Genomic DNA, 14,995 nt, shown 5'->3' with positions numbered 1-14,995 from the left:
TTCAACAAACATTATTGCTTTGTTTACTGAGTCTTGATCAATACTGGATCCTATAGATTCCAAAATGAATTAAGATGTGCAACTTCTGCACAAGCCAAGAGCTAAAAATTTAGTGTAAGGAAAAAGATATCTACTTTTTGTAATCATCTGCCTTCCTACTGCTATGATGAAGCAGACATCCAGGTGTGGCAGGAAGAAAAACAGAAGCCTGAGTTCCACGTATCTCCCCTTTCTTAGGGAAAGTTCGGGGACAATTAGAGAACGTGCTGCCAAAGAGCAAGGGAGATGAGCTTCGTGAGAAAGAATGTATTATGACCTGCAAGTGACAGGAGTCAACACATTCTAGGCTAGGGAGACTCTCAAGATGACCAGATCTGTGTTCTGGAAATGCGACATTCAGAAAGTTGACTGTGAATTTTTATAAACTCTTCAAAGTATAGAGAGTTATATTGTAATTTCCATAACTTTATTACACATTAAGTTCTCACAATCTACAAATATTATAAGTGTAGTGAAAGGTCTCATTCTTCCAAGCCACTGCACTCTGGCATCAATTAGTAAGACTGTTTGGGGGTAAGGAGCTTTTCTGGAAACCAGAACAGATAGTGGTTGGAAACAAAAATCTGTGGGTAACTGAAACAAATAAGAAAACCCCATTGATCATAGCTTGGTAGTGGAAAGATTTCAAGCCAATCATTTCCCTGATTATCTGTAGTTTAAATACAATTTTAAGAAAATAATTTCTTTGTTATGGTTTATTGTTTTGCATGCCTTCATTCATCTGCTAATTCATCCACTGGAAAGAAGTATCATTTATTGAATGAATATTAAATATCAGGCATGAGACTTTCCTGCTGATCAGTGGCTAAGATTCTGCACTTCCACTGCAGGGGGGCTCAGATTCAATTCCTGGTCAGGGAACTGAGATCCCACTTACAGCACAGTTTGGTTAAAAATATAGGTGGGAGAGGGGTTCAGAATGGGGAACACGTGTACGCCCATGGCAGATTCATGTTGATGTGTGGCAGAACTAATACAATATTGTAAAGTAATTAGCCTCCAATTAAAATAGATAAATTTAAATTTAAAAAAAAAGAAAAAAAATAGGACCAAAAAAAAAAAAAAAGTATCACCCATAGTGCTAAAGCATTTTCACATGCAATATTTCATTCAATTTTCTCCAAATTCCTTCAAGGTTGATGTTGCCCTTTTTGTGTTACAGATAGGGAGACTATGACTCGGAGCTGGCATTCTTTGCCAAAGGTCACATGGCTGGTCAGTCTTGATTTTCAATCACCATTCCTGCCAGGCCTACCATGTTCTTCACATGATTTGTTCAAGTGATACCCTTCAGTGTAGTGCAGTGTGACAGCCCTATTAAAAGTCTTGAACCAGTGAAGCTGCTCAGTCATGTCCAACTCTTTGTGACCCTGTGGACTGTAGCCTACCAGGCTCCTCCATCCATGGAATTTTCCAACAAGAGTACTGGAGTGGGTTGCCATTTCCTTCTCCAGGGGATCTTCCCGAACCAGGGAATGAACCCAGGTCTCCCATGTTACAGGCAGACACTTTACCATCTGAGCCACCAGAGAAGCCCAAGTGAAAGTGAAGTCACTCAGTAGAATCCAACTCTTTGCTATCTCAGGGACTGTAGCCCACCAGGCTCCTCCATCCATGGAATTCTCCAAGACAGTATACTGGAGTGGGTAGCCTTTCCTTTCTCCAGGGGATCTTCCCAACCCAGGGATTGAACCCAGGTCTCCTCCACTGCAGGTGGATTCTTTACTAGCTGAGCCACAAGGGAAGCCCAAGCTTTATAGGACCTCAAAACCTAGTATGAACTTCCATCCAAGATCTCGCTATACTAAGGGTTATCTTCCCACCAATTTTCAGTTGTATTCATTAATGGCAATAAAATATTGGAAAAATAACTCCAAATACTAGAAATTCAGGAAATTCACAGTAGTAACTCATTAATTATAGATATTTGTTTTGTTCTTATAAAATTAATCTGTCTAGAAACAGATTGTTTCTAGATAAAGTTATTACAAAGATTAAATTATTTTCATTTTTATTCTATAGTTTCAGTTCATTTACTTTACCCAGATTCCTGAGCTCTCCAAAACAGCTGAGAGTAGAAGGGAAAAGAGGCTTCTCACGTGGCTCAGTGGTAAAGAATCTGCCTGCCAATGCAGGAGACGCAGGACATGTGAAATCGATCCCTGGGTGGAGAAGATCCCCTGGAGGAAGAAATGACAACCCACTCCAGTATTCTTGCCTGGAAAATCTCATGGACAGAGGAGCCTGGCTGGCAGGCAGTTCATGGGGTTGCAAAGAGTTGGACATGACTGAGTGACTGAGCATGCATGCACACAGAAGGGAAAAGCAAATAAAGACCCCAGAAGCTCCAGAACACCCTCTGAAGCAAAGGCAAATTATCCATGGAGCCGACTTAGGTCTTTACTCTTTACATTTAGTAAAGGTGCCCCTTTACTCATTTTCTGCAAACTTAGAACCTATTTACTCCTCATTTAGGAAGATTCTAACATCCCTGACTATGGATGGACCAGCCCACACCACAGATGGGGCACCTGATGAGAAGCTCTGAGAGATCTGATGCAAGAATGATGGTGGAGGTGGAAGGCAATGAAAAGGAAGAAAGAAACCAAAAAGTCTAACAGTTGGCTAGCTTTCACGGGAGGGCAGACATCCATCCAGACTTCAAATGGCGCCTAAGGGGTTCACTCTAGGGGCAGAGTCAACAAACCAGCCCCCAGGCCAAACCAGCCCCACCCTCACCCTGCTTTTGTAAATGAAGTTATATCAGATTACAAACAAATTCATTTATCAAGGCAGCTTTCATGTGGTGATGGTAAAGTTGAGTAGTTGTAAAATAGACCTTATAGCCCATAAAACCTAAACTATTTATTTTATGACTCATTATAGAAAAAGGCAGGCCTGCTCTAGAGTCTTACGAGGACTTGCCCCAGTATCAGGTTAAGCTCAGTTCTGTGGGTCACCACTGGGCTGTAACTCTCTGGATCAGCTGGAGAGTTTTCTTGTAACTATGGTACTCGAATATCATCCACTGAACAAAGATTCCCCAAAATACAAAGCCCTTAAAAACAGGTTCATGCTTACAATAATAATCTTCCCTTATAAGAAAATTCATTGATGTGATAGAAATGGGTGCTTCTGTCTGGAATATTCTCTCAGGAACATTTGTGCTGCCATTTCCATTTCATCCAGGGCTCTATTCAAAGGCCATTGTTCCAAGGAACACTGCCTCCAACCCCTGAACTCTTAATGGTTGGGAGGCTTAGAAAAAGAAAAAATTTCCCTCATGAAAACATGAACTATTTCTTTATGATATGCCAAGAAGTCTCATGTAATTGTGGAAGAACATATTTATTCTATTCTATGGTGAGAGTCTGAGAAAAAGAAGCCAGTGCATGGAGTGACTGCCAGAGGTCTGGGTTCAAATTTTAGGTCTTCTTCCTAGTAGTTGTGATCTTGAGTGGCCTCAGTCTGAGGCAGCTTGAAACAGGATTTCAGTTTCCAGCCAGAGATTGAAGTCATGCCCCAGCAGTGAGAGCCTTGAATCCTGCCAACTAGACAGGCCCTGACTTTGTAGAAATGAATTCCCACGAAGAGATGGAAAGAGTGAAACAAGTGTTTATCAGGAGAGAAAAGGGTATGTGAACAGACTCACATGGGGGACTCAGAGAGAGAGTTTAGCTGCCCTCCTGGTGGTTTGACTTGCTTATACAGAGCACTCCTTCTGGGTCTCTTTTGACCAATCATCTTGCTTTGCCTGGTTCAGCGTCTAGATTTGGTTTATCTCAGCATCCTCCCATATGCACACACGCAGCTCCTAGCCAAGATGGATTCTAGGAAAGAGAACTATAGGTAGGTTGACATCACTTATTACAGGTGATGCCCCCTCCCTTTCTGACCCCTGAGGAGCCTTTCTACACATGTGCAGTCAGGAAGGTCTCTTTGACCTTGAGAATGAGGAATATGTGGTATCTCATCTGGGCAGGGCTCAACTCCTCCTCACTCCTGCTACTATCTTCATTTTGGAGTGTCTGTCCATAGGAGACAGACTCTATCTGCTCAGCCCAGAGTCCATCTATCTCCTGCCTCCATTGATCCTTTTCTATATAAAATATTTGAATATCAATATATATTTGTTGCTATTGTTTAGTCACTACTCTTTTGCAACCCCATGGACTGTAGCCTGCCAGGCTTCTCTGTCCATGGGATTTCATGTATGTATATCAATTTACATATGTGCATAATATTCAAGTGCATTATACAATTAATATATTTATATGCATATGTGTTATGTAATATATATATATATATATCCAAATGCTTTATTCATATATAAAGTAGACCTGAAATTTGAATCTAAAAGTGTTTATTTTTCATATGTTCATATATGCATATGTGTGTGTGTGTGTGTGTGTGTGTGTCTGTAACACACCTTAGCGACCACAAAGGTGTGTTATGAAGGAAGAAGGGCTCATTATGAAGGAAGACAGTGTAGCAGTCACTGAGAGCTTGGCTGATTGGGTTCACTTTCACTTCCAGCAGATCGGTTGTCTCTTGGAGAAGTGAGATATTGCCACACAGACCTGCCTAGGAGGTTCTTTACTGAACCCTCAGTTCCTCACTTTTCATTCTGAAAGTAAAAACTGAGAACCAAAAGTCCTCGCCCAGGGGAGCGCCTCGGCTCACCGTCTCCGCTGGTCTCCTTTGTCAGGAGCCGGTGGCTGACTCACCTCCCAGGGAACTCCCCAGGTCTTCAGAAGGGGCATGCAGTCTGTCTACTGCTTCCCATAGTCTTGCTGGTTGTCCCAGCTTGACTTGAGACAGCCCTGAGTCCAGCTGCCTCTTTAAAGTACAGTCTGCTTTCTGGCTTCGGTGGCCTGGGCTGGGCATCCCAACAGACTGCTGGTCACACCCTGTAGGTGGCCAGCATTTGCCCTCAGAGGGGACAAGCCTCCACATCAACGACAGGTAACCCCCCCCCACCCCCCACCCCAATCCAGTGCTCAACCCACTGCCAAGTAGTACAATCACTCTAGAAGTTTTGGGGGGAAAAAAAAAAAATTTCTTTCAGCATAATAACAGCTAAGTTTTTGTGTTTTGTGTGTGTGTTTTTTTTTTTTTTAAGCATCACAGTTAAGTCTCTCAGTGAAAACGGTGCCCTAGGAGAAGTGAAAGAATGCTCTCACCCAGACACTACCTCACTGGGGGGAGGAAAACAGAACAAAATAAAATGACATGGAGGATTTGCAAAAACTCTTTTGAGAAAGAGTAGCCAGCTCAGCAAATGCAAGCACCCCTCTGAAATGCTAAAGACTTCTAATGATGGCAAATAAGCTTGGCTTCCACTAACTTTCTCTTGGAAGATTTACAACACCCAGCTGTCTGGAGAATTCCACTTCTTTCCTAGGATCCTTCCTACCAATATAGTCAGTTTCTGTTTGTCCACAGTGTTGAGGAAATGGGGGCTGTTTAGTCTATTAAACAATTCAGGCTTAAGTAGTGACAAGTACAACCAGACAGGGTTTCAAACCCTGGATCTGTTACTTCATGGCTATATGAGCTTGGACCAAATCTTTGCCTCTCTGAGCTCAACAATGTCATTTGCAAAATATGCAGAATATTGCCTAACTTTAAAGGTTCATTGGGAAACATAAAGAATTTATTTTCAAAGTGTTTACAGGAGCATTTCTTGTAGTGATATATTGGGTTGGCCAAAAAAGTTTGTTTGAGTTTTTCCTTAAGATGTTACAGAAAAACCCAAATGAAATTTTTGGCCAACTAAATATCTTATCCTGTAATCTCTGAAGATGGGAGCATGCTCAGTCGTGTCTGACTCTTTGCGACCTTATAGACAGCAGCCCACCAGGCTCCTCTGTCCCTGGGATTTTCCAAGCAAGAATATTGGAGTGGGTTGCCATATCCTCTTCCAGAGGATCTTCCCAAACCAGGAATGGAATCTGAGTCTCCTGCATTGGCAGACATGTTCTTCACCGCTGAGCCACCAGGGAAGCCCAATCTCTAGACACCACAGTTTCAAGACAGATGTAGGAAAGTATCTCAGGACCATAACTTGGAAACCTAAGATAGAAGTGAGACTTAAGCAGGGCACGAAACCACATTCAAATAAACGAAGCACTATTAGGTAGGAGAGGGATTAGACTTGTGTAGGTAACATGAAGGAGGATTTTTTTTTTAAAGGTATACTAATTATGGAAGACACACTGTAGTTTAGAATTGGCCCAGTACAGAATATTAATGAAAGATGGGCTGAGAAATCAGACACAGTTCGATTCTTCTCTGAGCTAAGTGACCTTGGAAAAGCTTCTTCCCTTCCTAGGTCCCACTTTCATTTCTGAAAAATGTAACCAATCATAATCCTTATGAGCAATTTATGGCATAGATATTAAATGCACAGTGATATAAAGCTCTCTGTGCCGGGCTCATAAAAACATAATAAAATAGAATGTAATGTAAAAAACAGAATGTAAAAATACAATAATAATAGCAGCTATTTTAATTCTCAAACATGCAAAGAGAATCATCTAGAGTAAAAGGAGTAATAATTCCTGGTCATTGATGCGAGTCTAATACAGAAGCAATTTGGGAGGAGGAGGTGAGGATAAATTCAAGCAAACCAAGATCACTGTCCTAGAAGAAATTTGAGATCTATTTGGACCTAATGTTCCTAGGTCTGAATCCTAGACACAGGAGTCTAGCATTCCAACATTACTGTTACCTAAAACATGTTTCTTTTTGTTGTTGATTTTTTCAACTTTGTTGCTGCAGTACTTAAAATGTAACTTTTTTGAGACATAATTCATATATCATAAAGTTCACCCTGTTGAAAGGTACAGTTCAGTGGGGTTTGGTGAGCTATCTCATTTCAGAATATCTTCATTGCCCCCTAAAAAAACCCTCCTTACCCTTTAACTGTCACTCCCAACTTCCCCTACCTCTTCTCCCTCACAACCGCCAATCTACTTTCTCTCTCTATGGATTTTCCTATTCTAGAAATTTCACATAAATGGAATCATCTGTCTCTTGTGACTGGCTTCTTTCTCTTAGCATAATGTTTTCTGGTTCATCCATATATATATCCTTATGATATTCCTTTTTCTAAACAAAATTGTCAATTGTAATGAATTGATTACAATATTGCTGATGTTTTGGTGTTTTGGCCACAGGGCATGTGGGATCTTAGTTCTCCTGCCAGGAATGAAAGCCCTATCCCATGCACTGGAAGGCGGCATCTTAAGTACTGGGCCACCAGGGAAGCCCCTGCTACCCCTTCCCATGACACCCCGATTCAACATTGCATGTTCTATCACATTTCATCTACTCATTCATCAGTTGATGGGCATTTGGTGGCTTCCACTTGTTGAAGTGAAGTGAAATTTCTTCAGTAGTGTCTGACTCTTTGAGACCCCATGGACTGTACAGTCCATGGAGTTCTCCAGGCCAGAATACTGGAGTGGGTAGCCTTTCCCTTCTCCAGGGGATCTTCTCAACCCAGGGATTGAACCCAGGTCTCCCATACGGCAGGCGGATTCTTTACCAGCTGAGCCACAAGGGAAGCCCTTCCACTTGTTGGCTACTATCAGTAATGTTGCTATAAGCATTTATATACAAGTTTTTGGATGGAAATATGTTTTCATTTCTTTTGGATCTATACCTAGAAGTGAAATTTATAATCGTAGGGTAACTCTACTTAGTATTTTCTCCATATGCTCCAAAAAAACTTGCTGTTTTGATTTCAGCCATCCAAGTGGGAATTAAATGGTGGCTTAGTGTGATAGTGACTACATTTTGTTTTCATGTACTTATTAGCCATTTGTATATCTTCTTTGGAGAAATAGTCTATTTTTTTTAATTCTTTACATATTTTTTGTTTGGATTGTTTTTTAACTGTTGAATTTTAAGAACCCAATAATTTTTCATGCATTCTGGATGCAAGTTCCTTATCAAATATATGATCTGTGAATATTTTTTGCCATTTTGTGCTTTATCTGTTGACATTCTTCCTAGTATCTTCCGAACAGCATTTTTAATTTTGAAGAGGTCCAATTTAGATTTTTTTTTTTTCCTTTGGTTTTTGTGCATTTGATGTCACGTCTAAGAAACAATTGCCTAACACAAGGTCACAAATATTTACCCCTACATTTTATTCCAAGAGTTTTATTTCTTCAGTTGTTACTTTTAGGTCTATAATGCTATTGAGTTGGCTTTTTATATATGGTATAAAGTAGAGAATCCAACCTCACTCTTTTGCATGAGTGTATATCCGATTGTCCCAGAAAAGTTGCTTAAAAGATTATTCTTTATTGAATTTCTTGTTAAAAATGAATTGATGAACATTGTAAGAATTTATTGTACTTTTGATTCTATTCCATTGTTGTAAACGGCCTTTTGTATGGTAGTGCCCTACCATCTTGATTACTGTGCATGCCTGCTAAGTTGCTTCAGTCATGGCCAACTACCTGCGACCCTGTTGACTGTATTCTTCCAGGCTCCTCTGTCCATGGGATTCTCTGTGCAAGAATACCAGAGTGGGTTGCCATGGCCTCCTCCAGGGGATCTTCCCAATGCAAGGATTAAATCTGCATCTCTTACGTCTCCTGAATTGGCAAGCAGGTTCTTTACCACTAACACCACCCTATAGATTCAGAGTAAGCTTTGAAATCGAAACATGTGACTTCTCTAATATTGTTGCTCTTTTTCAGTATTGTTTTGGCCAATGTAGGTCTCCTGCATTTCTGTATAGATTTCATTGTCAGCTTATAAATTTCTCCAAAAGAAATCTGCTGGGACTTTGATAGGGATTGTTTCGAATCTGTAGATCAATTTGGGGAGTATTGTCATCTCAACAATATTGTCTTCTGATACAAGAGCCTGGAATATATTTCTGTTTATTTAGATCTTTAATTTCCTTCAACAATGCTTTATAGTTTTATAAATCTTATGTTTATTATGTTCAATTTACCCTTAAGTATTTTAACATTGATACTACTGTAAATAGAACAGTTTTCATTTCATTTTCAAATTATTTATTACTAGTATATAGAAATGCAATTGATTTCTGCATATTGGTCTTGTATTGATCTAAACCATGCCAGCTACACAAGTACCACAGTAAACGGAAAACTGGAACTGCAGTCTGATAAATTCACAAGTGAACGATGCTAAGTCTGGTATAGTTTGTAACCAGTCTGCTAAAAGGATTCATTAGAATTACATTTTAAGCTAGTATTTATCAGAAAATCAATTTTGCTTTTGAAAAGACGTTGTCAGAGAACTTAGAAGTATGAATGATGGGTAGGAGCAGGCAGGCGAGAGCAGCAGCATGATAAAGGACCTGGAGGCAAGATTATGCTTTGTTCTGCTGGGTCCTGCCAGTTACCCTACAGTTTTATGCCATTTTTACATTCTTTTAATAAAAGAGCATTGAACATAGACGTTTCTTCATTAACAACATCCTAAGTCTTTTTCAATGTGTGTCCTCAGGACAGTGTTTTTCGATTGTAGTGAAACCTAAAGAAATCGATTTTTGTTCAATCTGCGCTTCTTGTTTTATGCAGTTGTGTGTATTCTCCCCAAACCACTTCTGCTCCCATTCCCCAGGGACTCTATTCCATTTTCAATCTGAACATGATTCTCGTTTTCAAAATCACTCATGCAGTACACAGAAATAGAAATGTAGGCTACCTGAGTCAACCTGAAAAGGTAACCATCCAGCGCAGCCCCACCCACAAATGAGCCTGTTCCACTTTCACACTTCGTGCACACCTCCCTTCCAGCCTTTCTCACATGTCTTACAGCTTTCAGTGCACAAATCTGTCCCCAGAAACCCCCCTTAAATAAAAAAAAAAAAAAAAGCATGCCTTTTTCATTGCTACATCCCTAGGGCATAGAGCATATTGTCTGGCCCACAATAAATGCTTAGAAAATGTTTTGCAAATGAGTGTGCAAGGGAACTGTCTCGTGAGACTCTTTTTTACCCTTCCCAAGTCCCCAAATGGCTCTACAGGCACAACTGCTTTGGCATAAATTTCTACGCATTTCTTCTGACATTTCTTTAGGGAAATACTTTTTACCAAAAGTCAACAGAGTTGTTGAGCACCTGCTGTGTGAAAGTCTCTGCCATATGTTATGAGGGGTACAAAGAACGGAGCTTTTGATCTAACTGGAGACACAGTTTATTGACATGAGAAAAATAAGTGCAAACATTCAGCGACTGGATGCTATGTGCCAGGCATGGTGATTTGATGAATGTGGTGGTAGTGGTTTAGTCGCCAAGTTGTGTCCAACTCATTGTGACCCCATAGACTGTAGCCCATTAGATCTCTCTGTTCATGGAATTCTCCAGGCAAGAATATTGGAGTGGGTTGCCACCTTCTCCTCCAGGGGATCTTCCTGACCCAAGGATTGAACCCAAGTCTCCTGCATTGCAGGCAGATTCTTTAACAATGGAGCCACCAGGCTGTAACTCAATCCTTGCAGCAAGCTCATGAGGTGGACACCGGCAGAGTCCTCTTCTGCAGTTGACAGGATAACCCTCAGGTGGGATAAGTAGCTCGCACAAGGTCATTCATCAACAGCCAAACCAGAATTTGACCCGCAGACAATCCTTGACTCCGAGATATGTTCACTTAATTCATGCACTACTCTGCATATACAAGGTCACAAATGACAACTGACAGGTAAAAATTTTAACTTCTCCAGCATTTAAGAGGAACAAGTAACCACCTTAGGGGTGTTCACTGGAGGACTCAAAAAGATGGTAGATTTGAGTTGTCAGCAGAAAACTAAGCCGAATTTAAAGACAAACTCAGGGAACTCTAGGCAAAAGGGAGATGTAGGCAACCCTACAGAGGCAGGGGTTCCTCCAGTCACAGTGGTAATAATGAGTAACAGTGCTCAGAGCACGATCTAGGCAATGAAGATTGCACAGGACAGACTTCCTGCTCTCATGAACCTTACAGAAAAAAATAAATTCAAAAATAAAGCATTACTGTCTGGTGGTGAAATGTGCTGTGAAAAAAAAAGTTATAAAAGGGGATAGAAATGAACACAAGAGGTGTTGCTATTTTCCATCATGCTTGAAGGAAGCAGCCTCTCTGACAAGGTGACTTCACCAGATACCCAAAGGAAGAAGAGGAGGGAGCTGCATGAAAATATGGGAATAAGGCAATGCTGGGAAGAAGAAATAGAGAGTCCAAAGACAAGTACTGTGTTATATCACTTAGGGACTCTGAAAAATATGATAAACTAGTGAATATAACAAAAAAGAAGAAGACTCAGATACAGAGAAGAAACTAGTGGTTACCAGAAGGGGAAGGGCTCTACAGGGGTGGGACAATGAGAGTCACAAACTGTTGGGTGTAAGATAGGCTCAAGGATGCAGGATAGAGCAATGTTTTGTAACAACTGTAAATGGAAATTCATCTTTAAAATTTGCATTGCATTTTTTTTTAATTAAGAGAAAAGATTCTGAGGGAGGAGAAATCTGGGAGGTGAGACCCAACAAGTAGCCAAGGTCAGGTTGACAGAGTCTTGTGGACCATTGCAAAAGCTCTGAATCAAAAATGGAAAATTTGGAAGATGTGCATGCTGCCCAAGCAAGGCTTCTAGCTGAAGGCTCCTTGGATCAAGAATAAATGAACAGGAACCAGAGACATTGGAGGTGCAGTCTTCGTAAATGTTCATGTAGAACAGCAAGGGGCAGTGAACTGGAGAAAGTAGATTGGAGGCGGTCTTGGCCACCATGCTGGCAAACTTGGGCAGTGACTCTATGCACTTGAAGTGTTGGAAGCAAACTCTGCCAAGTACATGATACAAGGCTCACATCTCCTTGACTCAAATGTCTTCCTATATTATGAATATTATGAGCATTGATGAGGTTCAGATTACTATATTTGACTAGATGAGACACAGGAAACCAAAGAGACTCCAAATTAGCAAGAATATAACTGTCACTGATCCTGGGCAGGTAAGATATATTTCAGAAAAATTCATCTTAGTGACAGCAGACACCTTCTGAGCATTTCCTACAGATGGACCATAAAGAAGGCAGAGCACCAAAGAATTTATGCTTTCAAACTGATGCTGGAGAAGACTCTTGAGAGCCCCTTGGACTGCAAGGAGATCCAACCAGTCAATCTTAAAGGAAATCAACCCTGAATACTCATTGGAAGGACTGATGCTGAAGCTGAAACTCCAATACTTCGGCCACCTGATGCAAAGAGCTGACTCATTGGAAAAGACCCTGATTCTGGGAAAGATTGAAGGCAAAAAGAGAAGGGAGCATCAGAGGATGACATGGTTAGATAGTATCACTGACTCAATGGACATAAATTTGAGCAAACTCCAGGAGATAGTGAAGGACAGGGAAGCCTGGAGTCCTGCAGTCCATGCGTCTTAGATAATTGAATACGACTTGGCGACTGAGCAACAAGGAACTCTGATGTATGCTTTTTTTGGATTATCTTTTGAATCTTTATAAGAACTTGAGAAATCTGGTGCATCTTGATTTCACAGATATGGGAACTGAAATAGGTGAGGTTGGATGACTTAGAGTTACAAGATTAAGAAGGGTGAAGCCTGGGAGTGTTTTCATTAAAGAGGATAATTGCTTTATAATGTTGTGTTAGTTTCTGCTGTACAACAAATTGAATCAGCTATCAATTTAATTGCCCAGTTGTGTCCCACTCTTTGCAACCCCATGGACTGCAGCACACCAGGCCTGCCTGTCCACCACCAACTCCCAGAGTTTACTCAAACTTATGTCCATTGAGTTGGTGATGCCATCCAACCATCTCATCCTCTGTCGACCCCTTCTCCTCCCACCTTCAATCTTGCCCAGCATCAGGGTCTTTTCCAGTGAGTCAGTTCTTCACATCAGAGGGCCAAAGTATTGGAGTTTCAGCTTCAGTCCTTCCAATGAATATTCAGGATTGATTTCCTTCAGGATGGACTAGTTGGATCTCCTTGAAGTCCAAGGGACTTTCAAGAGTCTTCTCCAACACCACAGTTCAAAAGCATCAGTTCTTCAGTGTTCAGCTTTCTTTATAGTCCAACTCTCACATCCATACATGACTACTAGAAAAACCATAATTTTGACTAGACAAACCTTTGTCAGCAAAGTAATGTCTCTGCTTTTGAATATGCTATCTAGGTTGGTCATAACTTTTCTTCCAAGGAGCAAGCATCTTTTAATTTCATGGCTGCAATCACGTCTGCAGTGATTTTGGAGCCCAAAAAATAAAGTCTGTCACTGTTACCACTGTTTCCCCATCTATTTCCCATGAAGTGTTGGGACCAGATACCATGATCTTAGTTTTCTGAATGTTCTGTTTTACGACAACTTTTTCACTATCCTCTTTCATTTTCATCAAGAGGCTCTTTAGTTCTTTGCTTTCTGCCATAGTGTTGTATCATCTGAATATCTGAGGTTATTGATATTTCCCCCAGCAATCTTGAATCAGCTATATGTATGTATGTATATATACATATATATATATATATATATTTTTTTTTTTTTTTCCTCCCCTCCTTCTGGAGTCTCCCTGCCAACCCCTATCCCAACCTTCTAGGTCATCACAAAACACCAAGCTGAGTTTCCTGTGCTACACAGAAACTTCCTACTAACTAGCTATTTTACACATGATAATGCATATATTGTCAATGCTACTCTCTCTATGGTCCTTTTCTTGATACTACCATACAATTGCATGGGCTTCCCAGGTGGCACTAGTGGTAAAGAACCAAGCTGGCAATGCAGAAGACATAAGAGACATGGGTCGAGAATATCTCCTGGAGGAGAGTATGGCAACCTGCCCCAGTATTCTTGCCTGTAGAATTCTGTGGACAGAGGAGACTGGTGGGCTACAGTCCATAGCATCGCAGAGAGTGAGACATGACTGAAGTGACTTAGCACACTTGCACACACGTATAGATATTTTAGAGCCATGCTGCTAAACCCAGAGTTTATGAACAATTCCTAGCAACTCCTCAGATCAGATCAGATCAGTCGCTTAGTCATGTCCGACTCTTTGCGACCCCATGAATCACAGCACGTCAGGCCTCCCTGTCCATCACCAACTCCCAGAGTTCACTCAGACTCAAGTCCATCGAGTCAGTGATGCCATCCAGCCATCTCATCCTCTGTCGTCCCCTTCTCCTCCTGCCCCCAATCCCTCCCAGCATCAGAGTCTTTTCCAATGAGTCAACTCTTCGCATGAGGTGGCCAAAGTATTGGAGTTTCAGCTTTAGCATCATTCCTTCCAAAGAAATCTCAGGGCTGATCTCCTTCAGAATGGACTGGTTGGATCTCCTTGCAGTCCATGGGACTCTTAAGAGTCTTCTGCAACACCACAGTTCAAAAGCATCAATTCTTTGGCGCTCAGCCTTCTTCACAGTCCAACTCTCACATCCATACATGACCACAGGAAAAACCATAGCCTTGACTAGACGAACCTTTGTTGGCAAAGTAATATCTCTGCTTTTGAATATGCTGTCTAGGTTGGTCATAACTTTCCTTCCAAGGAGTAAGTGTCTTTTAATTTCATGGCTGCAATCACCATCTGCAGTGATTTTGGAGCCCCCCAAAATAAAGTCTGACACTGTTTCCACTGTTTCCCCATCTATTTCCCATGAAGTGATGGGACCGGATGCCATGATCTTCATTTTCTGAATGTTGAGCTTTAAGCCCACTTTTTCACTCTCCTCTTTCACTTTCATCAAGAGGCTTTTTAGTTCCTCTTCACTTTCTGCCATAAGGGTGGTGTCATCTGCATATCTGAGGTTATTGATATTTCTCCCAGCAATCTTGATTCCAGCTTGTGTTTCTTCCAGTCCAGTGTTTCTCATGATGTATTCTGCATATAAATGAAATAAACAGGGTGACAATATACAGCCCTGACGTACTCCTTTTCCTATTTGG

The sequence above is a fragment of the Bubalus kerabau genome, chromosome 7, assembly GCF_029407905.1.
Source record: "Bubalus kerabau isolate K-KA32 ecotype Philippines breed swamp buffalo chromosome 7, PCC_UOA_SB_1v2, whole genome shotgun sequence".
Classification (NCBI taxonomy): Eukaryota; Metazoa; Chordata; class Mammalia; order Artiodactyla; family Bovidae; genus Bubalus; species Bubalus kerabau.
This window is presented reverse-complemented; position numbering follows the sequence as displayed.